The following is a 22,345-nucleotide window of genomic DNA, read 5'->3' as shown; positions in this document are numbered from 1 at the left end:
GAACAGTTCCATGCCTATTTTCAGGCTCCTCCAAAGTGCTCAGTAGAGAAAAATATGACCTTACAGAGCACTGCAGTAGCTGGTCTTTGGAAGCTCTGGAAACATCCACAGCTTTACAGGGATAAAGGCTCTGTACTTTTTTTGTTACCAGGTGCACAATTGTGTTAATGAAGAACCACAATTAATTTACCACCTAATTTGTTGCTTGTTATTTGATTGCATGTTATTACCATTAGAGGTGTTTGTGGTTGTAGTCAGTCTGGAATTAAATATAAATGAACTATATGGCCTATGGAAATTTTCTTGTACAGATCACCAGCTAACAGAGACAACTCATTATGTTCAAAAGTAAAGGGAGGTGGATTCATTTCAATTTTTGCTTCTCTTAACAGTGAGTTTGCCAAGACCAGCAGGAGCCTTGTGAAGCCTTTTCACACACTTCTACTCTGATAAGAAGTAATAGAATGATTACCTCTTTGTAACTAAAAATGTCATGATTTTCATAAAACCACCTATCTTAACATCTCCACATTGCCATATTGTCATGATCTGGAATATTGCCTAGATAGGGCTTCTTTCCAACTCCTTGACTTATTTCCTGTGCATAAAAAGGAACTGGGACAAAGCACCCTATTGATTATGAAGCTGAGAATAGAAAACACTGTATCATATAAGGTTATGTTGTAATGCAGTATGCTTGGTAACAATTTGAGAACATTGCTTTAACTCAATGGCAAGCTGTTTTGTATAGCTCTGTTCAGAAGCATTTATAGTCCGTGGAATGAATCAGTTTCTAAATCATAGCTGACTCTGATTTCTGCTATTTGTATTTGTTATACGAGCAGTACTTTTAGGAGAGAAATCATTGCCAATTTGAAACAGTGCTTTGATAAGCACCAAAAATTCAAGAACTGGAGGCACAGAAGCACATTTAAGAGCTAAATAGGAAACAGTTAAAATTTATCTGCAAAGTGATCGCTAAATGGAAACCAAAAAGGTCAGCTGCAATGCACTCTAGGGAATCAAGATCCACACACTAAGAGAGCTGCAGGTGCTGTGCTGGACAGTGAAACACAATGTTTTTAATTAAATCATGGGCCTTCCTGAGGGAATATTGCATTAAAATCCAAGTGAATCTGACATAATGGCAAGATTTACATTCCTGGTTCTTAGTCAAGTCATTGCATTAGTCTGCCAATTAGATCAGGAGGGAGGCATTTCAAATTACAGCAGCAATTTTACAGAGTAGATAATTATGGCAAGTTATGAATGACAGATATTGCTGCAGCTAGTTTTATTTTTTTAATCTTTTTTTTAAATCCCCCCCTCCCCGCTTTTCCTTTATCCCTTTTCCCCTTCTTCCATATTGTTTTTTTTTTCTTTCTTTTTAGGATTCCTAGCACCAAATGTTATATATCACTTTGGTTACCATTTAGTTCTTGTTACTTTATTGAGCAAACTTTAGTCATAATTTGTCTGTAACTGTTGCTGACATTTATAGCTAATCTACAATAATTGTTATTATATTTATGTTTCAAGTCTTCAGCTGTCTGGATTCTTTCACCGTAGTAATAGCTACCTTCAAAATAATATCCACAAAAGGTACATATGCAGGAATTTTATTGCATGTGAGATCTTATATATTGTTGAATACTGCTTTTATGTATTTGCGTTAGGACAAAAACCATGTCATGCTTGTGTGATGATTATTTTTGACTTAACAGAAGTATAATGAAAACTGAAGATGGAACAGATGTAGTTTTAAAATATTTTCATGAAAGCATATTAGAGTACCATATTTTTATTTAAAAACTACTTCCAAGTCCAAATAAGATAATTATGGTTCTTAATAGACACCTGCACTGTTTACATTTACACCGTGTCCTCTAGAAATGCAGGTCTCATTTACAAAATTATTTTCTTTTATTTTTCTGTTACCTAATTCTAAATTAGAGTTGATTTGACTTGTAATATATAGAACAGCCTCACCTAATTACTTCATCTTGATAATTTCTACTATTTAGACATATTCATTAAGACCATATTCTCAGGAATAATACTATTTCTATATCTATGTATTTGGATAAAAGAATGTGGAGATCAGTTCACTTTGAATTGAATTTAATTGTAAAAATTTTTACCAATATCATTAAGCATATTTGGGCAACATTAAATATTTACTTTGATCTAAAAGGAATTTTTTGATAGAAAAACCTACTTTCAAGATGAAACCAAGTCTTGACTTAGTGGTCTTCAGCTCAGAAGATAAATGTCCATCAAGGATGCAGTATAGGCATGCTTGATTCTCATTTCTGTTAAGAAGGCCTAAGTCCACAAATTCAAGGGGTAGCTCATCACTGCTGTAAGGCACAATGTTCAGAATCCTCCTGACAATGTTCTGATTTTAAAGAGAAACCCTGCGGTGGATGCATTAGGGACTGACCTAACAGAGTCAACAGCAGATTTGTTTTCATCTTCATTCCTGAGGCAGTGAGTAACCAAATATTTTTGACAAGAGTGTTAGAAACTTGACCACACCTTATTGACTAGGGTATCCTCATTAATAATGGGATTCAAACTCTAACTTAAATGGAAAAGGAGTAGATTTCAACCATGATTTCTTTCAGATAGGCACCCTCATTAACAGAATACTTTAAGATCCAGATTCTTCAGCTGTTCTTTTTGAAGCTATTTTGCTCTTTAGGAAATGCTTAGACTTGTTTGCCTAGGTATAGGTGGCACTCAAGGCTCAAATTACAAAAGCAAGTGTTTATTAACTGCATAGGTAGTATACCTCTCAAATTCCTTGCAAAGTAGAGTGGATAAGAAAAAAATCCCCTGTACCTAGCACAAAAGATGTCAGGAGTACTTGAGATGAGAGTTCTATGGGCAGCTATTAAATAAATAAATTGTATCTTACCCAGGAAATGCCCCATTCTGAGAATGGCTGGGGGTCCAGGAGACTGTTAGGAAAAACATATCTCTATGCATAGTCTTCTGTTACTCTTTCCTATGCATTTGTCTCTAGCCACTGTTGGGACAGAAGACTGGCCAGATCTGAAGTGTGCAGCAGTTCTTAGCAGTGTTAGGGCTCCAGTCTCCCATCATTTGTTCCAAATTAAGACTGCTTTGCATGGAATTGCTTCATGTTCATGTTCCCTCTTTCCTAGTTTTCTTCCTATCTTAACAGCTTATCTTAAATGTTAGTGATCACAGGAATCATCTTATTGCTGTGTTCTCATCAGGAGGAAGAGTTATGCACTGCAATATTAATTTTAAGTTTTACTATTTTTTAAATTGAAAATAGTTAATGTATCAAAACAATAATATTCTTTTGAAAGAAAAGATAGTGTAATGAAAACTGGAAGATCATCTACAGTGAGATAGGGAGATGAAAATTGGGCAAGTAGAATATTAAAATTCATATGGGGAAAATGCAATTTTACACAAGACAGAAGGAAAGAAAAATGTAAATACAGTAATGTCAAAGAAGACATTCTAGAGATAGTAAGCAGAAAATCAGAAATTATTTTGCAAGGCCACACTGCAGCAAAAATAAATTGAATGCCATTTTGCTATCCATACACTGACATATCACGCAGCATTGACAGAAAATTATAATATCCGAAAAACAGGGAAAGCTGAGAGACAATGGTAAGAAAGGAAAGTTGTTCTGCTGCTAGTTTTATTCCTGGACTTATTGCTAAGTTGTCTCAGCTACTCTGATAATTTCAAACCACTGATCATTGAAACTGCATGTTTTTCCCTTCATTTGGAAGTGTAGACCTTTGTTATTGGCAATTTTTGTGCATTAGATCTCTAGTAGAATAATTCCCAGAAATATTTGAGGAAAATTTCAGGTGACAATTACCAGGATACTCTTGCTGAAAGAAGTACTAAGAATAAGAAAGGAAAAAATGGCTGGTGAACACTTTTAATTGAAGTATATATATATAATCTGGGGGTTTCTGTAGTCTATTGAAGATAAACACCAGTTGAATTTGGTAATGCATTTATTGGCTGATAGTATAAAAAGAATTATGTGTGTGTGTTTGTGTGTGTGTGTATGTGTGTGTGTGTGTACATACATATCCTGCAAACAGATCACCATACCCCTCAAAAATAGATTCTATTATCTATATTGATTTATGTAACTCCTTACTCTATTATTAGCTGACTGATATAACTCTTCATTAGTTATGGATTTACATATTCAATGCTCTGTTGCTAGCAAGCCAGAGCCAAGAAGCAAAGAAAATGTCACGGTGAAGTTGTTTGTTTTTAGATGTTTGTTTTGTTTTTTTTTTTTCATTTTCCATATTTTGGTATACTTTCCGTCTGTTTCACAGTTCCATGAATAAAGCTCAATTATATAGTGTGAATGTGACTTGCACGGGAAAAGTGCCAGAACCAAAGACTGAAGTGGAGATGAAGTAATAAAATATAAACCATGTGAACCACAGATAAATGGTTGGATTTAAAACAACTCTTGCCCTGGATGGCCAGTAGAGGTCATTTTGGCTATCTGTCCAATTACAAAAATGGAACAGGCAGAGAAATGAGAGCACATAAAGAACAAAATCTATTCAGCTTAGTCCATAAACACTTTAGAGACCAGCTGCAGATGTGGTAGAGCTACAAAGGGCTTCCTGGAACAATGAAAGTCTTATAGGCTCCAATTTACTAATGAAAAAATGTTCAGAACCAGTCCTAATTACAGTAGCAAGATCTCAACCTACTTCATTAAAAATGAGAATGATATTCCAACCCCACCCTTTAATGGAATTTTGTTAAATCAGAGGTCTTGGAAAGTATGTTCAAAACCTGTAAAGATACTGAGCTTATTCAGTCAGAACTTGGATTGTTGCTTCTCACATAAAATCTGTAGAATATAATGTATAGAAATAAAACCCCAACTGTAATGACATGGTAAACTAATCCAGTATCTTTTTATTTTAAAATGTTTTCACAGATTTTTCAGAAATAAAATCAATTTTATAAAAATGTAACTTTACAGTTTTTAGTAGTATTTTTTGGGATAAATATGATTGTGAGCCACTTACAATTCAATTTCTACAAAAACACTGCATAAATATCAGGTTCAGGTAGCTAACTAGGGGCAAGATTTCACATGAGTTTCCCATAAAAGTTTTGACTGTGTAAGTGCAATGGTTACAATACTCTTGGCATGTATTAATACAGCCATTACAAAAGGACACTGTGGTTTGATGAAGTGCCTTCTTTGTGGGTAAATATAGTGCTGTACTATAAGAATCCTTTCCAGTTTGTGATAATTCCTTCTGGTTTATGCTAGTCCAGTAGTACAAAGAAATAACATGCTAACTTGTAATAGATATAGTCTAAAAATAAAATGCCAAAAACAGAAGAAATCACTTGAATCTTTAAACAATATTAGACATAGTAGAATAAATTGATTTCAAACATATTTTTCAAAGCCTAGGACAGTGTGTTCTTGGTGTAAGATGGTTTTTTAACCACAATAAGTAGGTTGTAGGATTTGCGTTGGAGATACCATATGGAAAGCACTAATTTAATAGGAAATGATAATCTGTGAAATGGATTCATGATTCATGAGTCACAATGCACAATAACACATGCCAGTAATTTACTAAAATACAGTATGCATGTATGTATATTAATTTTTCACATGTGCATATATGCAAATTCTTTGTTATTTAGTTGCTGTTAGAGTCCTAAGAGAAATATAGTTATTTTTTTTTAATGTAAGAAACAGCACATTTAAACATGAGGACAACTGGCCAGGTATTGGGGTTTGTGCTCACAAGAAACAGTTTTGAATAATAGTAATAATGGAGAGCATACATAATCTCTATCTACACTTATTCATTGTGTAGATTATAAATACTTCCAAAGTTCAGACATTGGAACATATTTTTAGAAAGAGTCTTACAAGCAGAAGGAGGATCTGAGAAAAAAGAGTTTTCTGATGACATTTCTTGATAAACTGAAATAAACATACCTCATTTAGAAGCTAAAGCAAAATATGCCAGTACAGTGATTTGGTTGTATTGATGCCGGCTTTATGATGAAATGTTATATCCTTTCTCTCTAAGTGAAAAACAACAATATTTTCTTTAGTTGGTCCTCAGTGACTGTTTTACTGTCTGCATCTGGAAATGCTGACATGTATCACGTTAAGGGGCTTTTTGTTTTCTAGGAAGAATTAGCTTAGTGTTGAAGGGGCCTCTTTGTTACTGAGATCCAGGGTATAATGATAGCTGATAATATTTATGAGAAATGGAGGATCTTCAGTGAACCTACATGCCGAACCACTAACAAAACCCAATTAGCTGCTTAGGTGATTCCCCTTTAGTCATCACTCAGAGAACAGAAATCATGAAAGCTGGGAGAGGATCACAACTGGGTCTACTGCAAGGACAAGAGATGAAATGGTGCTGGATCTTTGCTGAAGTCTCAAATGACAGTAATTTAAGTGAATGGATTTTAGTAAAGGCTCTCTTTAATGAACCTATTCAGAGCTGAAATCAATGTGTGATAATACCATATAAGTGGTACTGTGGTGAGTGGGAAGAGCACAGTGAGAGGTATCAGTAAAGGGGTGACTAGCTAGCTAGAGGCAACAGCATCATGATTAGAGGGAATAGTGCAGCTGGGAGCAGCAGGCAGGAGCATCAGCCTGGTGAGAGGGGGTGGTGGTTCACCTATGCATTTATGATTAGAGGTTGCGGCAGTTAGAAATTGTGATGAAGTAACATCAAGGTACCTCTACATGCATAGGCATAATTTTATGATAAAAGATGTATGGGAGTCTGTCTGCATGCCTGCTAGGATAGTACTGAGTACTGAAAGAAAGCTGAGTCACATGTATTGGAAAGGTACAACCTGGAGAAATGCTTTCAGTGTAGATGAAGTGATAGTGTGAAAAAAACAAAGGGCAGCCAATTCACAGAATTATGGCCTTTGAGCTGGTGGTTTCTATTCTGGAACAAAATCTTGAAATTATGACAGATAGCTTAGAATGGAGTATCAGAAAAGCAAAAGAAAAGGTAGCACTTAGCTGGTGAAGAACAGAGAACAAAGAAGAATGAGAAGATTTCACCCCTTTACAAGGCATCTGCTTACAGCCACTGACAGGAGTCAGGATGCTGAGCTTGATGGGCTGTTCTTCTGTTTTCATATGCTCACATCTGGGTGAGAAAATTTAATCAATGGTCTTATGCCTACTGTTCTGCAGGTCTGTGCTTTCCCATCAGCCAAACACTAGCTTCATTTATTGCAGCTTTGTTTTCCACAAATCAATGCTGTGTCACTTTTCATACCTTTGGTTTTAACTGTATACATATGGATGTGGCAAGAAAGGAAGTGACTGTTCAGGGGATAACAGTTGTAGATCCACAGCCATCTGCTGTCCACCACAAACCGGCCTGATACCTGCAACATCTGAAAGAGGTGCTACAGAAATCTGAATTTTAAAAGTGTTTACCCAAGTCATGTTAAAAACTTGCAACTTTTCTTTCAAACAGCTGAAATACTGTTGGATAAGAAAGTTATAATCAAATGTTACTAAATTTATTTATTGTAAAACCAAGGGGAACTCTCGGTCTGTTACCAGCTAGCTTCCTTGCAACACTGAATGTGCCTTTATTGAGAAATACATTTTAATAGCACACCAGCACAGTGTCCAGACAGAAGACTTTCTGATTTTCTTTTGCATAAATAAGTACAGTATTCATAAAAAAAAAAAAAAAAAAAAAAAAAAAAAAAAAAAAAACTGGACTGAGAGGAAATACATTATTGTTTAAAACATTTAGAATTTATCTATTTCCTAGTTCACAAAATCTCAGCTAATAAATATGAACCATTTCAGTGAGAGTCAATATTAATGACGACTGGATTTGTCTACATTTATATTTCAAGTGTGGTCACTTGCATGTGCTATTCAACATCTCAGAAGATGAGTGCAGGGTAAGTGGAGGAATTATTAGCATCTTGCTTGGTCTCTACCTGTTTTTGTGAAACTTGCTGGCAGTTATTACCTTTGATTCCCCTACCACATTGCTAAATTTGGTTAAATTTATGCAGTAGGCTCAAAAGCTACTTGCAATGAAAAGAATTTTGGCAGAATTTTGTACAAGCTTCTTTCCTTGGGGAAACCAAGCTAAAAACCAGACATTGCCTTGGATTTGTTCATTCTGAACAACCCTCTGATGCAGAGATTATGAATTAAAAATATGATAATAGAGATGACAGGAAAATCATAAGTACTTCAGTTCATACTCTTTCATTTGCACTTGTTAGATGGTATTTGACTTCATGAATAGTCCCTCAGAAAGCATGCTGGCATCAACCATTTGTATAAGACACTGAGAATCTGCCTTAGTGTAAGAGAAACATGAGTCTCTGCAGCCGTCTAAATCATATCAATAAAAATGAGATTACAGAGTTGAAACCCTTAAAGTGCTAATGGTATTGGCAAAATTCCTGGAGATTTTTAGTAAGACCAGCATTTCACCATAGATGTGTTGGCTCTCCTTGATTTTCAAATAAATTACAAAGCATTCCCATTCATGTTTGTGCTGACTTCTCCTAAGTATTTATGAACAGATTAGGATAGACATTTTCTGTACTTGTTGCCTACAAAGTGCCTGCAAGTTTTATTTATTTCAGTAATTCAGTGTCCATTTTAATGGTGTGTGACTGGTTATCTTTTCTTCACTGGATAGATGTTTCTTCTTAACAGAGACAAGTAATCAGTGAATAGCAACTAATGCACTTGATAGGGAGCTGTAGCACTCTCTTAATTAACAAGTTTTAACTAATTAGTTGCCAGTATAATTTGAGAAGGAAAATAATTAAGATGCCATGAAAAGCAGAAATTTATTTATTCCCAGAACTTTTCTTAACCTGACTACTTCTGAAAATAAGTATGCAATACTCTCCCTTTGTTGTATTTTATTACATCTGTTGTTCAGAAGCTTCCCATTTTATTGCTCAAATCTTGTATTTTTCTCATCTTTATGGGCTTTCACATATTTGCCATTATTACTTTATGTACTTGTAATGTTTATGGACTCACATTATATACAATCTCAATTTATCATTATCATTTCCTGTTTTAAGCATGATGCATTACTGTAAAAGTGGAAGATAAAATCTCCACAGAAAAGCTACCTTTTTACAGTAAATTGAACTTTTTTGTTGCTTTTGATGTTCAAATAATGCATTTTTGATGATTCTGTATTTAATAAATGTCTGAAGGTAACATTTTCATTTTACCTGCTACTGGCATGTTCTGGAATCCAGGTAGTGAGACAGATGAAGAAAAATGAGATTTTATTTTAAAAAAATGGGAGACAAGTAAAAATAACATCTAACTGCCAGTGATGTCTCTTTAGATAGTAACATACATTATCCCCTGGCTATATTATTGTGCTTAAGACACTGGCTGAGTCCTTAGGGAGATCCTCCAGAGGTTCAAGGCAGTGGTTTTGCCTCTGGTATCACACAGAGCACATGTCAGATACATGTCACCTCTCTCCCTATGCTGCCGCTGGCAGTGGCAATGCCTTTCATACCCCAAGCTGGTTTACAGTCCTTTTCAAATCATGCTTGGCGAAACAACAAGGTTTAAACAGCAGGTGAGGGAAAGGGAAGCACAATAAGAGCAGGTGCTGTCACAGCAGCCAGCAAAGCCAGATGTGCGTCCACCGTGGCACCACCTCACACCCAGCCTCCAGATGGCAGGTGCCCCCTTCCAGTGTCTCCAGCAGCATACGCCATCCACAGCACCTGACAGGAAGTCTGGAACTGCCAACATGGTTTTTCTGTGGGGAATATGAAATACAGCTTGTCTGCTTGTCTTTGCAGAGGGGAAAAAACAAAGTGGCTTAATTAATTTAATAAAACAAACAAAAAAATCATAATTAATACAATTGTCAGCAAACAAGACCTTCACTATTTTTGAAGTCAGCCAACTTTTGAAGTCAGGCATCATCCATGCAGTGATACAAGGAGCAGTGGTTTTGTGCTTGCAGCACTAGGAGTTGGGATGCCTTCCTGAATCTCTCTGCTGGCTGCAGGTACCAAGTTTAAGCATGTTTTCTGTCATCACATCTGTAAATGAAGACAGATGTATTATACTGTCACTGCAGAGAGCATATAAGGGTGACGTTGGGTCTCCTCTCGCAGGCAGAGAGCAGTGTGGCACAGCCTGGGGACATCTGGCCTGCCATGGCACCACTGTCCCATCGCTGCCTGCCCTGCTAGGCCCTGCTCTGGGGGTACTGAGGCTTCTGAGAGTGAGCAAGGCCCAGGAGGGTTGTTGTGGAACAGCCTCATCCCAGAGGCTTGGCTGCTTCCAGGCATCATGTCCAACTGCACGTCCTCTCTATGTCAGTGTTCCCTCTTGGGCCTGCCTTGCTCAGAGCTTTGTGTGTGACTTTGGCTTTCTCTTTATTCAGCTAGACTGTTGGTCAGAGCATGGTGCTAATAACATCAAGGTCACAGATTTGATCTCTGCGTGGGTCATTCACTTGAGAGCTGGACTCAGTGATCCTTGTGGGTCCCTTCCAAGTCAGAATATTCTGTGAATCTGTTACTTGAAAATGGGTCAGTGTTTATATGACAGCACGAACAGGATGGCTGCCCCATCTTTGCCACCTTGACCATGTTTCTAAATTTGTGGTGACGCACAGGGGTACTTCACCCAGGGATGGTGGAACCTATCCTAACACCAGGAAAAACCCCTCTCAGATGTGTTTCATGCTTAAGCCCAGCTCATCACTGGCCTTGGAAGAGGACCCCCAAAGTTCTTACTATGGAGTGGATGCTGGATGAGAGTCGCCTCTATCAAAAAACCAAGAGAGCTACCACTGCTCAGGATGCCATTGTGATTCTGCATCACTTCTGTTCAAAACACCAGCACAATTTGTTAAGTCCCAGTTCTCTCTGAAATCTTGGAGTCTGTCATTTAGCAGGTTCTGTGTCCATTAAACACATGTCTTACTGATATCAAGTAGTGGAAGTGGAATTTTACCCTGAGTGTCATGTAGTGCTAAGGCTTGCACGTATTTATTACATCCACACTGTTACTTTTACCAGATAAGCCTGTCATCTCATCAAAGAATTCTCGACAAGACCTGTTTCCAGGATACTACAGCAGTTATGCATCTAAGATCTTTTGAAAACATGCCAGGTATCTATCTGAATCTTTGTGCACCACATATCTATAAAATCTGGGTGTCAGTCTCCTATTATAGTGGAGATTCAGGTCTGTGAGGAGTATTTTTAGCTTTTTATTGCTGATCATGAAGTCTCCCAAGAACCTAATATATGAAAAACAAAATGAAACTATGTTTTAAATGCGTCAGCATCCCCTAACCTTTACTATTAATTACAGATAACCAGCTAACATTGTTAAACATTTATTGAATTCTATGTATACAATATACAAGATGACTGAAGTAACTGATAAAATGAAATGTAAAAAACCCCAAACTAAAACAAAGAAACAAAACCAACAAAACAAACCCAAACAAACCAAGCTCCAGCCTTATATCACATTAGCAATTGATTTGGAAGTACCTAGAAGTGTCTTCTGTGTAGGTTGACTCTGTACAAATCAGAAGGAAGCATTAATTAAAATTTATATGTGAAAAAAATAGCTGAGAATTGTACTTGAATTTTATGAAGGTCATGATGTAGGTCAGAATGACATAAAGCCTCATCTTCAAGGTATTTGACCACATGAACAGTTTAAATTTTGTATTTAATTATAGATTAGTAATGCTGTAAATCATGCTTAATTTATCACTCTTAAAATATTTCTTGAATTCCCACTCAGTGACTGATATGTTACAATTCAGTGTGTTTGCAGAATGTATTTTGCAGTCTTTCTAGGCCAGACAAAAAAAAAAAAAAAAAAAAAAAAAAAAAAAACCAACCAAAAACAACCAAACATTTAATTCAGAACTGCTAACTCGAGACCCAGTGTTCAGCCACCACCTGGTATTCATGGCTTCTAAGACCTACAGGTTCCTCACCTTTTAAAGTCTTTCAGGAGCCACAGCACAGCTGCAGCAGTGTCTGGTGGGTTCAACAGTGTGGCAGCAAGGCCATTGAGAGACCCAGAAAATATGTGTGGGAGGTTCCATTTAAAAATATGAGACGCTGTACAGTTATATGCCAGAATTCAACAACAATAGAACTTTTAACTATATTACTGTTTTGTTTTTTTTTTTTTTTTTTTTTTTTTTTTTATGAAGTACTCCTAGCCCATAGACTTCTGTGTAATATCTTTGTATAAACACAACTGGAAGATGTTGGAGGAATTTTTGTACACAGTCTGAGGTGGTTCGAACTCAGATTTCTCTGCTTCTGAGGACATTTCTGTGGAGAAAAAAGAGGAAAGAAGCAGAGATATTGTATAGCCTTATGGCTGGGACACTCATTAAATGCTGGGTCTCATCCTTCCTGCCAACATCCCTTATGAAGCTTATATTAAATAGATATTGCATAAAATGCAGGAATAGACCTTGAAACAGGATTGAGACCAACAGCAACTTCACTTCCCCTCTGGCTGTGTCTGAAAAGAGATGAGTGAGTACTGTAAAAGAAAGGATCTCTTTGCCTCATCTGGCAGGCCTGTGTGTGCATTTCCTATCAGGGAATAAAGTACCTAAATGTTAAAACTGTTCTGTATGAACCGGGAAAAAAACACTCTCCTGTGCATTTCATGCATGCATACTCTTGGGTTTTTGTTAAGCAAATAGTGCACTTTGTAATAGTATTTTCATAAGAATCAGTTATCTTTTAGTCCCTAGGCACTTAAAAAGGTTGAAAAATGTTTTTTTGTCATTGAAACCTCTTCCAGTGAAAATAATTTTTAATAGTCTTTATAAGTAACAGGATCCCTATTATAGCACTAAATATGCTTTTTCTGTGTTTGGGTTTCCCGAAATGCCCATCTCCTCTGTAACAGCTTACAGAGTTTGCAACCATATTTATACATTTTACATCCAAATACCTCTTTGGGATTTTTGTCAGGCAAGACTTCTAATATTTTCAACACAGATTTAGCATAACCTAGAGGTCTAGCTTCTTCTATTGAGAAGGTGCACCAGCTGATTAGGAAGAATATGATTGATAAGAGGGGTTTGCAGATACTGTAAATCTAACTTTGCTTCTTTCCATTTTTGTTGCCTAAAATACCCCTTGGAAAAGTCACATTTTTACCAAATAAAGTGTCTTCATCATTTTTTTTTCAGAGCTTCTAAGTGTGCTTAAACCATACAGTCCCTGTGGATGAAAAATGTCAGGTGTACAGGCAATTAGATATAATGCTAGCAAGTTCAACTACTTCTTAATTTTTCCTTGTGCTTTTCATGCTTTTTAGATTCCCATAGGAAGGACAAATCTACTTTAGTCAATAGATAGAAGCCAGAAGAAAAGAAGTATTACGACCTGCTGCTATTCCATCAGTTTAATTTCCTTCCTTAGGAGACTTGAGTATCCAGCCATATAGATCTTCACCTTTCAGTTAAGTCTATCTAAAGGTTTCTAAACAGTTATGATGCAGCTTTCATTTCAGTTTTCCCCTTTTTCTTCTTTTCATGTTTGGTCTCTGTAATAGCTCAAAGTATCCTTTTGCTTGACAAGGCATTTGTAAACTTACATCTTTCTCCTAATGCACTGGGTTTGAAGTCTCCTCTTCCTTTAGTTTGCTAGGGCAGCCTATCTTTCTCAGAAGCTTTTCCTAGAAATCACTTCTTCTAGCTTGCCTTATGTTGCTATTTTTGTCCTTTGGCAACCACTGCCTATTTCAGTGGTGACAATATTGTGGGAGAAAAGACCAAATATCCATATAAGTTGCAGAAAGGAAGCACCTGATATGGCAATGTTGGAACTTTACAAGTGTAGTTTTTCTTTTTAATTTATTACTTCCTTTTCCACAGTGTCCATCATCATTTGTTTATCATTATTGCCTAATGTAGAGTTTAACTGTGATTGAACAGAGATTCTGGACAGAGGAGAGCTGAGTGTTAACATGATTCAGGTAGAATCAATATAGCCTGAGCTTCTGTGATGTATACTCTCAAAGATTCCCTTGTTTAGAAAACATACTGACCCACCTGGGATGTTCTGTTCTAATTCTGCTGGAAGAAGTGGCAGCAGCCATTGCTTTAAACCATTAGTCTTCATTTAAAAGAGTGGGGGATGCATATCGATAGTTATAATCACCTTTGTGGCACCAGGGAGGCAGAGCTGTAAAAAGTAAGTACTTTTGTAATGCTGATAGAGAGAGTAGAAAAGAATTTCACTTTGTCACCTGGTCAAGTTCTCTTAAGCCCACCAAATAAAATTACTGTTACCAGTTACATAAATTTTGAATGGACCCTGTAATCACAGTTGTGGAACAGTTAATGTGGTCTGGTGGTTGTTGGAACAAGGGTGCTTTTGAACATAATGCACATTGTTAATACTATTTACATACATGAATTCACTATTCAGATATTAAGATAATGAACATTTTTAGTATATGCTACATAGCCTGTGTAAGAAAGGTGAAAATCCTTCCTTTTTCTTCTTTAACAGATTCATCTGCAAATGACATTAGAAATTTCACAACTTTTTTTTTTCTCCTTGGTGTATGCATGGGAAAAAAAACAAAGAAAGGCAATATTTATTTTGATGAAAATACATAATGTCTTCTAAATAAAAGTCTTTGATATTTACAGTAAATGACATCTGACAGTGTTCCAATTTTGTTGAAATAAGTTTAAAATAAAGGTTAAAAAACACCTTCAACCTCACATACACCTGATTAACAGTGGAACAAATGGTTTTGCTACACATACATGTATTACTATTTAAAGATTGGCCTTTTTGTACAACTGGAGGGCAACAGTTCCCATTAACTGTACAGAGCAGATCAACCCATTTTAAACGCAGTAAGTGTCTCTTCAACACAGAAATTATTGCTTCTGGAATAAAAATGAGTATTAGGATATTAGTGTACTGGCAAGCTCAATATCTAAAAGAAAAATCCATCCAGCTCATTCTAGCAAGATTTCTCTAACTTAGCAGTAAAGAAGAAATTGTCTGGTTTGGGTGGAATAGATATTGAAAAAACTGAATGAATCCCATGGCTGAATGAACTGTTTTTGATTTACATTAAGATTCTGTTGGATCTTCACTGAGTGCCTTTACATCACTACTTGAGGACCAGAAAGATAACACACAGAATCTCTTTTTTTGTTAAGACATACTGTTTGGAAATAAATTAGAAAGGCCTGAAAGGAAAAAATTCATCTGTATGCTGTGTGCAATCGTTAATCGTGAGAGAGGGAAGATAAATGAACCAAAACAAAGATATATTTTTTGAGGATGTTAAATCAGTAGTGTGCAAAAGGGGCAATTAGTAGTATTTTTCTAAGAGCAATTTATATTAAATAGCTGCTGTATGCTATTTTTATTCCATGCCTGAGTTGTCTCTAAAGCAATTTTAAGAGAGCATATATTCTGGTAGCCTGTGTTTTTGAAACCAAGGTAGAAAAAGACTGTAGCCTGTTGCAGGCATAATGCTCTAAACATTCATGTGCTATTAATAGATTAAGTGGGCAGGAATTTCCTACCCACTGCAGTTTTTCTCTATTTTATTGCTTCCAGTGGTTGATAATTTGCATTTTATGACATTTCATAATATATGCTCCCAATTAAAAGAAAATAGGATTTATTTTTCTTTTTAGACAGAATTAGTGTTGGTTTATGTGGTAAACATCCCAGCAAAATTTCCCCCTTGTCTCTGTGCTTCAGGTCTCTTGTCACATTCAATACCATTCTTTCCAGCATAATCTTCATTAGTTTAACGTTCAGATTTTCTTTTGCTACAGTGAAAACCTCATACTCAAACTGCTTGAGGTTTTTAAACACAGTTCATGTGTTTGGTCTTTTGTGTCCCTATTTGTAACTTAAGCTAGTCAATTTGAATAGTTGTGCTACCATATCCATAATATTATACAAAAGACATTGAGTAAAAAATTCTATTTTCTGCATGGACAAGAAAATGTAATGGTCTTCTATACCAATTTCACTTCACTAATCCCCCTTATTGCTTTATGATGTTGCACCAACAGTGTGTTTAGTGATTAACACCTACAGTTTACAAAGGCTAGCAACTTTGTGTTTGATAATCTTCTTGTGTTTCTCCATTTTCTTCTCTCCATTTTGAGTCTATAAAAGGACTTAGCAAGTTACTGGTAAAATTTCAATTACCAGTTTTCTACTTCCATTTGAGAAAGGTATGACTGGCATGATGACCACCTATCAAAATCTGTCTCATGTTGAAGTACCCATTATGCTATGAGTTTGTAAAGCTACTGTACAGTCAGCACTGGTCAAAGCTAGTCTAACAATCTTCTTGTCAAAGTAATCGATTGCATAAGAAATGACCAGTGTTTGAGCATAGTACAAGGCCACGTTGCTCTCAGTATAATATTAATATTTCCTTGACTGGCTCAGGTTAGGCTACATTTAAATTATTAGAACTTCTGTTCTATTGTTGCTAAATGTGTAGGAAAAGAAGTGACTTCAGGCTGGACCACCAAAAATTATTGACACTTACATGTGACTATTAAAATGGACATTGCAAGACTAAAAGTGTAGCTGGAAATCTACCAAAGCTTGACTGTTTTTGGTTCTCCAAACAAAGACCACAGACACCTACCTTTAAGAAGATGTTTAACACTGTGACTTGGCAAGCACCAAAATACAGCAGATGTGATTTTTACAGGTTACTTGTGGCAGCACACACTAGGTCAAGAATTTAGACAAGTTCAACACTGTAAACTGCATTTGTGATGCTAAGAGCCCTGTGCAGACCTACAGATCTGCTACTTGCCCTGGATGTTCAAGTTTCCTTATGAGTTCTGTCATTGATTTCCTTTATGCCTTAAGGAACATTTTTATTCCTTACAAACAGCTTTAAGTAGTGAAGGAGGGAAAGCACAGGTTTGTTTTCTTTTCTAGATAAACTTCATGAAGCATGTAATGGTGGATAAATTAGACAGTGTTAGTGATAAATAATGTCTAACTTTGGTATCTGTGAGCTCTGCAGTAAAAGAAAACCTGCCCATATGCACTGGGGGTGGAGAGAGAAGGTTTTATAACAGATTTAAAATTAGAAAACAAAATGGCCTGATTAACAGCAGTAGGAAGAGTTCTGCAGAGGATGAGGGGAGAAATTAACGGATGACATTCAAAGGCAGCTGTGAAGTATGAGAAGCTGCAGTACGCGGAGGTAGTCAAATCTAGCAGAACAGAGAGTTCTGAATGATGCTGGAATAAATCAAAAAGTCTGGGTGGGGGGGATCTTTCAAGTGGTGGATCATAGCTAAAAGGTGGATCACCTCTGCTTGCACAGACAGTAAGCCAGTAGATTCCATCCTGAAGCAGAGCACTGTATTAGTATTAGAAGCAGCTGATATTTAGGGGGTGTGTACAAAGATATTTCAAGCAAACTGACAATGGTTTTAGCATGTGCTGGGTTTTTTTTTGGAAACAGAGTGAGCCCCACCATTTTACACTTCAGAAAGCAAATGTAATTCACCCACTTGCTATTTCTATCTGATACTACATCTTTCCACGAATTCCACTTACCTTGAAATAAGGGAAGGATAGAGGTCCTTCACAAATGTGCTTTCTAATGGTTAGAATCTGGATACATAGTGCAGGGAATGTGGAGAGGCGGTGTTGCAGAGCTATGGTATAGAAACTTCAGCCTTAGTCAGGATCCCGAATGAGGCTTTCCTGCAGGAAGCTTTCCAGCAAAGGATCCACTACAGAGATAGAGTGGACTGCACTCTTTCCTCTCGATGCCCTGGACCTACCCTTACTTTTGCCAATAGCACAAGGAGGCAACACAGCATGCACATCTCCAAAGCAGGTTGAGAGAGGAAAGTTGCAGGTGATAACAAGTCAAAACTGAATGTACACACACACTGTAAAGGCCTCTTCATTTCTAAATACATTATGGCTTTCGGTGGATAGACATCCTACTAATAAATTCTGTCTTTATAGCAGAACTGTAGGAAAAGTAGTATTTTTCTGTGATAGGCTAATCTGGTTTCTAGTGAACTATTCTGATGAATGTGGTTGAATTGAATCTACCTCTTTGAAGAGAAATTATCTCTGCTAATGACAGGAGAAATCATACAGGTTTTTTTTCATAATAGGTATGACTAAGTAAACCAAGAAAACAGATCACTAATTAGAGAATATTGAATCCCACTATGAAATTACATCGGCTCTTTTTTCTCGTATCTAACCATATCTGACATCTAAATATGGATGCATTATAACCAATTTCTCTTGGTCATGAGTATATTCCTCCTAGATAGCCAGTATTATTACTTTCTGATTGATAAAGAAATAGCAATTCCAATTATTCTGGCTATGAAATTAAAATTCTGGCTATTAAAATATTCATCCACACCTCACCTTTTTTTCCCCTCACCTTAGGATTTCCCATTTGTTTCTTTCCCCTCTTTTCTCTCTAGTAAATATAGATTTTATATATGAATATTGATAAAACTTGATTAAGAATTCAGAAGCTTTTTTTGCCCCCAAGTTACCTGAAGACATTCAGTTGATCCAGATTCATGAAGGCAGATGGACTTAAGTTCAGCCAAGACCAGTAAATAACTATCTCAAGACTGAAAGAAAGTCTGGCTCATGTAGTTTTGCATTCCTTGTGCTTTAACTGTGTTAAAACTAACTACAGGAAAGACACTGTTTTTGTGGAAATGAAAACAAAAAGAAGGTACTTCCCTGTACACATCTTCATGGAAGGTGCTCTTAACTGTTCATTCAAATGCATTTAGAAGCTTTACACCATTTTGTACCTCTCTTTCATAATTTCACTACTGTTTTCTAAAGAATCAATAGAATACTATGTCTTACCATGGGGTATCCCAATAAAATCCAAATATTGTGACTATATCTTTTCATTTAGACCTTTTCATCAGATACCTTCTAAGTTCAACTCATAATCAGAGATTCAGTTGAAGATATCAAGTCATTGTTCAGCCTATCTAACCTTCTGTTTTATTATTTGATAATCAGAGTAATTCTTATGTTGCTTAATATATTCAGTTGAGATAGGATACTTAATACTTCAGCAATGTAAATGTTTCATTATTTAAATAAAATCCTAGATTAATGGCAGTAACATTTTCATATTGAAGATATATTAGGCATTTCCTTCATTTTCAGATGTTGAATGTTTCCTACAGTGGCCATAATTGCTTTGTATATTAATCTTATTCCATACCTTTTTCATTATGAACATTTAACTTTGGCTTGTCAACTGCCATCTCAGTTTTGTATTTTGTTAAGATATGTTCTGTCTGCACTAATATGCTGGTGTCAGCAGACCATGATTTTAATAATTTTGCAAGTTATTTAAAGATTTAAGTTATTACCAGTAACAGGAAAAAAATTTAGAGCTACTTTTTAGAAGTAGGCTGCTAGAGACTAATTTTTAAAAATGTGACTTTTCCAGATAGCTTGTCATCCTTTTTATTTTTCAGAAGAATTATTTTTATGACTAAAGTTTCTTTTTAATTTTGGAGTTTTCCATGTTAAAAGTATACAGAGAAATTTAGCAGCAAAATATGTCACGTCATAATGCACATTCAACTGAAATGACTGTTTTCGCTAGTTTAACTAGCTGTTCTGAGACTTTGGTTTTCAGGTTTTCTGAAGTTTCTCTGGTATGGGGCTCTCTGTTCCTGAGTTTTAATGCTTGAATCAATTAGATCTGAGTAAAGATTTCTCAAAAAAAGAGAGATAGGACTGGAAGTGTAAACCAGCACTGTAACTCACCAAGAGAGAATTGCAATGGTTGTCTTTCACTGTCTAAATGTCAACACACTTTAAATAAAAGACATTTGCTTGGCTTAGTATTGAATACTTTTTCACTAAATACTTAGCAGCATCTGAGGAAATAAACTGACATGGTCTATTATCTTCATTTACTTAGAACTCAGTAAAAACTTAAGGACCTGTGTGTAACTTCATAATGTGTTTAAGTATAAAATACGTAGTGCGTACATAAAATAATTTGCGTAGCTGTTGTGATGAAGACGACAAAGCATTTGGGGGAAGCTTTATTACACAGTATGTATCTTTTTAATTTGATAATGCTTTCTCTTCAGAATTTTAATCACTATTGTAGACATCAGGATCCCAGTACTCCAAGGTAGTAATGACCTCCAGGCATTGATTCTCTAAATATCAATTTTTTGTTCTTTACTGTAAATGCTGTTTTTAGATAATTGCATTTAGCACAGCTGTAACTAACATGATCAAAATGTAGTGATTCTGTCATGTCTTAGGAGGTAAATCCATACCTCAGTCATGGCTGATGTGTAACTTTTTTTATCCTGGAAGCAATCTTCCCTGTGTTTAGTGGCAGCTGTGCTGTTACCCACCTGTAGTACTTCGGTAGCGAGTACTTAGTGTCTCCTCACTTACCATCAGCTCAAGCTGAACTGAACTGTCTACGTTTTCATTTCTATTATTTTCTACTTTGTGTGAAACTGCATAGTAAATATTCCACCATCTTTGGATGGCATTCTTGTAGCTCATACAGAATAATTCAAGTAGAAGTCCTTACCCAAAGGTGACAGCAACTTCAATTACGAGCAGAGAAATCTGCTGAGAAAACAGGTGCTTTGTCCTTGTAACTCTGCCGGAGCAGAGTATTTGAAATCTGGATGCATCTGGATCACCACGCAAAGTTCGAGCTGGTGTTGCAGCGGCGACGGGATTGGTGCGGGAAGGGGCCCGTGCCAGCTCGGTGCGGGGCAGGGCCCGTCCCCAGCTCGGTGAGGGTACGGGGCCGTGCCAGCTCGGTGCGGGAAGGGGGCCGTGCCCTGCTCGGTGAGGGTACGGGGCCGTGCCAGCTCGGTGAGGGTACGGGCCCGTGCCCAACTCGGTGCGGGAAGGGGGCCGTGCCCAACTCATTGAGGGTACGGGGCCGTGCCCAGCTCGGTGCAGGGCAGGGCCCGTGCCCAGCTCGGTGTGGGGCAGGGACCGTGCCCAGTTCGGTGAGGGTACGGGGCCGTGCCCAGTTCGGTGAGGGTACGGGGCCGTGCCCAGCTCGGTGAGGGTACGGGGCCGTGCCCAGCTCGGTGCGGGGCAGGGCCCGTGCCCAGTTCGGTGAGGGTACGGGCCCGTGCCCAGCTCGGTGCGGGGCAGGGCCCGTGCCCAGTTCGGTGCGGGGCAGGGCCCGTGCCCAGTTCGGTGAATGTACGGGGCCGTGCCCAGCTCGGTGTGGGGCAGGGGCCGTGCCCAGCTCGGTGAGGGTACGGGCCCGTGCCCAGCTCGGTGTGGGGCAGGGGCCGTGCCCAGCTCGGTGAGGGTACGGGCCCGTGCCCAGCTCGGTGTGGGGCAGGGGCCGTGCCCAGCTCGGTGAGGGTACGGGCCCGTGCCCAGCTCGGTGTGGGGCAGGGGCCGTGCCCAGCTCGGTGAGGGTACGGGCCCGTGCCCAGCTCGGTGCGGGGCAGGGCCCGTGCCCAGTTCGGTGAATGTACGGGGCCGTGCCCAGCTCGGTGCGGGGCAGGGCCCGTGCCCAGTTCGGTGAGTGTACGGGGCCGTGCCCAGCTCGGTGCGGGGCAGGGCCCGTGCCCAGTTCGGTGAGGGTACGGGGCCGTGCCCAGCTCGGTGCGGGGCAGGGCCCGTGCCCAGTTCGGTGAGTGTACGGGGCCGTGCCCAGCTCGGTGTGGGGCAGGGCCCGTTCCCAGCTCGGTGAGGGTACGGGCCCGTGCCCAGCTCGGTGCGGGGCAGGGCCCGTGCCCAGCTCTGCGGCTCCCCGCGCTCCTCCAGCCGGGCTGGGCAGCGGCGACGGGTCCTGCCCGCCGTGGGCAGTAGATGGTGCTAGATGAGAAGTGAAGGTGCCGCTCAGGAAACCTCCCGTCAGAAGCTGCAGCTCAAAGTCAGGATTGAACACTCGGCGGTTTCCGTGTTTGTTTCCTTACTTGTTGGGGTCTTTCGGGTAGGAACACTGAAAGTTGAGGTGGGTGAACTTGAGGGTGGTAACGGGTGAGAGATAAAACGTCAGTCGTTTCCCAAATACCGTTTCTGTAGCGATAGAAGGTCGCACGAATGAGAAGGGCAAGGCCGTCTTTCTCAGTGGGAGAGAAAAGAAGATGCAGGCATAGCACAGAACGGTTCTGCTTCAGAGCAGATTTGTTTGAAAGAGCACTATCAGCTTGTATGTCGCTGATTTTGTGTCTGGGCATGACTGAAAGCCTTATGTCTTCAGATTAATATAAAGGATATA

General features: G+C 38.3%; 1 protein-coding gene and 2 long non-coding RNA genes across 9 annotated transcripts in view; 2 read left to right on the top strand and 1 right to left on the bottom strand.

The window, feature by feature from the left end:
• Positions 1-22,345, top strand: part of CSMD1 (CUB and Sushi multiple domains 1) — a 1,092,711-nt gene that overhangs the window by 48,599 nt on the left and 1,021,767 nt on the right. The gene's annotated exons all lie outside the window — the stretch shown is intronic.
• LOC137470369 (uncharacterized) lies at positions 8,621-18,799 on the bottom strand. Of its 6 annotated transcripts, none has more exons than XR_010997021.1 (6): positions 18,633-18,799; positions 17,659-17,759; positions 13,676-14,265; positions 12,045-12,390; positions 9,953-10,116; positions 8,621-9,827 (listed from the first exon to the last, which is right to left on the bottom strand). It is a non-coding gene; the product is annotated as an uncharacterized lncRNA (long non-coding RNA). The 6 variants fall into 6 exon arrangements; XR_010997019.1 differs by lacking the exon at positions 18,633-18,799 and adding an exon at positions 18,201-18,309 and having other exon boundaries at positions 17,659-18,164; XR_010997020.1 differs by lacking the exon at positions 18,633-18,799 and adding an exon at positions 18,201-18,309 and having other exon boundaries at positions 14,129-14,265; positions 17,659-18,164.
• On the top strand, positions 11,059-14,438 carry LOC137470370 (uncharacterized). Of its 2 annotated transcripts, XR_010997025.1 has the most exons (3): positions 11,059-11,197; positions 13,269-14,056; positions 14,167-14,438. It is a non-coding gene; the product is annotated as an uncharacterized lncRNA (long non-coding RNA). The 2 variants fall into 2 exon arrangements; XR_010997026.1 differs by lacking the exons at positions 13,269-14,056; positions 14,167-14,438 and adding an exon at positions 12,267-12,702 and having other exon boundaries at positions 11,086-11,197.

The sequence above is a fragment of the Anomalospiza imberbis genome, chromosome 3 (genome assembly GCF_031753505.1).
Source record: "Anomalospiza imberbis isolate Cuckoo-Finch-1a 21T00152 chromosome 3, ASM3175350v1, whole genome shotgun sequence".
Lineage (NCBI taxonomy): Eukaryota > Metazoa > Chordata > Aves > Passeriformes > Viduidae > Anomalospiza > Anomalospiza imberbis.
The sequence above is the reverse complement of the archived record's forward strand: the minus strand, read 5'-3'. Positions and strand labels throughout refer to the sequence as shown.